We start from the raw sequence: 3,729 nt of genomic DNA, 5'->3' as shown, positions 1-3,729 counted from the left end.
CCGTGCCGCCGCCACCCCGCCGCCGTTTCTTCTCTTGCGGACAGGTACCTCCGTGTGCGGGTTGGTGGCAGTGGCTGCTCCTCGGGAGGCATTTGGTCAGCGGTTCCTCAGGCATGTTGGTCGGGGAGGAGAGGGCCTGGCCGGAGCTCAGCCACGTGAGCGCCACTCCCTGGGACGTTTTTTTAAGTAAAGTTTAATTAAAAGTCATACACACAAAACAAAACTTCAGCTTTATTTTAAGCTCTCCCACTGGGTCTTTCATAAGCAAGGCGGTTTCCCACAGTCCAGACCAGTCCGTCCACAGTGGACAGAGCCAGCACCCCCGACCAGGTAGACAGCAGCAACCGCGTTTGGGCTTGAACGTCCGCGACTGGGCGACTCCGCAGCAAGGCTGGGAGGCCAGTTCCTTCATCAGCAGGTGAACTCGAACCCACCTCAAATCTGTGCAGGTCACTGGCACCCCTGCAGCCTCAGGAGGCCCCGTAGGACACACAGGCAGAGAGGGGTGCTCTGCTTCAGTAGAAGTTCCGTCTCCCTTGACCCTGGACACCTTCCCTACATGATATACTCAGGTGTTTGGCCCTGGAAGGCCTGTCCTCCGTGGGGCTGTACTCACCGTCACCCAGCGTGTCATCTTCACACAGGGTCCTAGCTATGACCAATCAGAACTTGTCGCCCAAGTCTACAGGATAAAGCTGAACGTTTGCATCTAAGATGAGGTCCGCCTTGAAAGACTCACGCTCACCCTGCAGCCGTGACTCTCGGTCAGACTTCGTGCCCTCCTGGTCAATGTTTTCACATCGGAAATATCTTCAAACAGAATGCCACCATCGTAAGGGGCCATGAGAGCAGAAGTGCGGGGTGTGAGACCACGGTGGAGGGTACATGTACGGCCCACGTGGAGAAAATAGAAGCCTCCCCGGGACTTGGACTCTTGAGCTGAGACACTCCAAGGACAAAGGGCCGAACCCCTCCTTCCGTGGTGACAAGGCACCACCCACCTCCCGCTGCTGGGGGCTGCAGCTTCCTGGCTCCGGCCTGAAGAACGAGGCTGCGCTCCGACATTTGCTTTGGGGCGCCCCATGGTCTTCCAGCCCAGCCCAGTGATGCTTTCTGTTGTCTGAAATCAGCAACACCGACTTGATGGTGCAGCATAGAAGGCAAACAAATAGAACTAAAAAGATTAAAAACCAACAAAAACCCTGCTCTTGACCCGACACTGCTTTCCCAGTCGTTCTCCTCCTCCCTACTGTCACAGGCTGAGAGTTGTCGGCACACGGCTTCCTGCAGCCCACTCAAGCCCTGCAGTGACCTGTCTCCTCCTGAGGGTGCGTGCTCCAAGTGCCCTGTGTCACCACAGTGTCCACTTCCTGCTGTCCCTCCTGCCTGCTCCTTCTCAGTCCTGTCACCCAGTCACTCGCAGCAGGGTCCTAAGCCCTTCTCTCCCTCGACTCTTCCCCGAAGACCATATCCACCCTGCGATCTCGGGACCCACACCGAGCCATGAAGCCCAGACCTTCTGGGAAACAGCACCCCACAGGGGCAGCCCGCCTCTGCACGCCGTGTCTGCAACACCAGGCGTGCACCACCGAACTCCCGACGTACCCTGTACGTGCTCTTCTGTCAGGGCTCAGAGTCTCTGTGCTTGCACGTGGGGACCAGCTGGTGGCACGGTGGACAAGGTGGCTAGATGCCACGTGGCTGACTGCATGGTTTGAGTCCCAGACCCAGAGGCTTGAAGACCCACGCCTCCCTAGGCATGTCTGTGTGTGTGCCCAACATCAACAAAGGAGGGTGAGAAGAAGGCGAGGGGACTGCGGTGTGACCATTCCATCCAGATTGCTTTCTGGCTTTTTCTTCTGTCTCTCCAGTGAGCACACATGCCCTCTGGCAAATAAAAATAAAGAGCTATCCCCTCCTCCCCCCAAGAAAAAGGCACTTGGCCCTGTGGTCCCGGGGCCAGAGCACCCCCACACCCCTATTCCTTCCTCCTCGGGGCAGGGCTGGCTCATAGCTCCAGAAACCAATCCAACACAGAGGAGCTTGACAAGTATTCCATCACACACCTGAGAGCCGTGCGCACACGCAACACAGCACTCTCACAAGGCCCTGGGAATTGGGGTAACTACTGCTGCTCTGCAGATGAGGAAACCGAGCCCAGAGATGCACGGCTTTGCTTGGCTGTGGGACAGCAGAGCTAGGGCCGACGTGGAGGAGTCCACGTCTGCTCCCCACCCCGGGCTCTCTCTGGGCAGCTGCCACAGCTGGGGGAGACACCTTGCCAGGCCACGAGTGGAAGGGGACCAGCTGGCAAGGGGCCAAGCAGATGGTGCCATCCAGCCTGGCTGCGTCTGCGGGCATCCCTGAAACACACAGTGAGGTTCTGGAGGGCTCCCGGGAGGCACAAGCCTCCGTGTAAGCCCAGGAGTTCACTCTGGGCTCAACTGGCTTCACTGGAAAGGGAACATGAGTGAGACGGTTTGCAGATGGGGAACAGGGGTGCTAACTCCCATGGGCAGAGCGGGATGTGGTCTCCACAAACAAATCCCACTTGTTGCTTTGGGCAGGATGCCCCTGCCAGGCCATGCACGTGGGGGACCAGATCCTGGAGTCTCTACCCAGATTCCCGGTGGCCTGGGGTGTCCCTTTCCAGGGCAGCTGTCGGTCAACCTGAGAGAGTGCTCTAGGATCCCCTGTAAAGGGGTACTGAGGGCAACCTGAGTCTCACGGGCAGGCTGAGGCCCCCTAGGGGAAAGAGCAGAAGTGGCGCTGGCTCAGGGGCCACTGGACTGGACGGGAGGCTTGCTGACCACCAGCAAAGGCCTGGGCAAGCAGATCAGAAGTCCGGAGGGGTGTGGGGACCAACAGGGGCAGCAGACACCGGGCCCCGGTTCTGTGAGACAGGGCCCCAGAAGCACTGCAGGTTCCTCTCAACGTGAGGCTTTGGGGGCTGATGCAGAGACTCCTTGCAGGCAGAAGTGGTCCTGGTGGGCCCACCTAGGCACCCCCACATTCTGGGGCTGTTGGAGACTGGGGACATTGAGAGGACTGGCGTCCTGCTGGGTAGGGGAGGGCCAGATGATCACAGGGGCATTATGAGGAGGCAGAGGGCCAGGGAGGACGGCAGGGGCTACAGAGAGCAGCCGAGGGTGCGGGCTTGGGTGGGGTCGGCTCCCGGCAAGGTTGCTGTGCACAGCGGAGGTTGGGGTCCCAGGGGCCAGGCTGGGAGATGGAGGCCTCTAGGTGGTCGGGAGCAGGGTGGAGTGGGATGCGGGTGAGGATGAAGACCCAGAATGTAGGCTTGAGGAGACCGGCTGGGGAGGCAGCCTCAGGGGAGGAGGCTGGGAGGCTGCAGGTGGGCCGGGTGGCCTGGGGTCTGGGAGCATGAAGCTGAGAGGATGCCACTGCGGGGTTCAGGCTCCGGGACTGGACCCACGGGGGCTGGACTAGGAGGACTGGCGCTAGTGGGGACCAGGCCTGGGATTCGAGGGGTGGACTCATGGAATAGGGATGGCCAGAGAATTCGGAGAGGAAGGGTCAGGAAGACAGAGGATCCGGGTCCTGGGCATGAGGAGGGGGGCGGCCTCCGTAAGGGGTGGTGAGGGGGCGCCCCGTGGTCGAGGGAGCCTGGAGGTGAGGAAGTGGCCCGGGGTGGGGGGGGCAGGCCAGGTGGGTCGCGAGGAGGCCCCTGGGGTGTCGCTGGGCCGGCGGGCAGCAGGGCCGGGTGGG

This window comes from Tupaia chinensis, unplaced genomic scaffold (assembly GCF_000334495.1).
Source record: "Tupaia chinensis unplaced genomic scaffold, TupChi_1.0 Scaffold000221_1, whole genome shotgun sequence".
In the NCBI taxonomy this organism is placed as follows: Eukaryota; Metazoa; Chordata; class Mammalia; order Scandentia; family Tupaiidae; genus Tupaia; species Tupaia belangeri.
Note: the sequence above shows the minus strand (reverse complement) of the source record.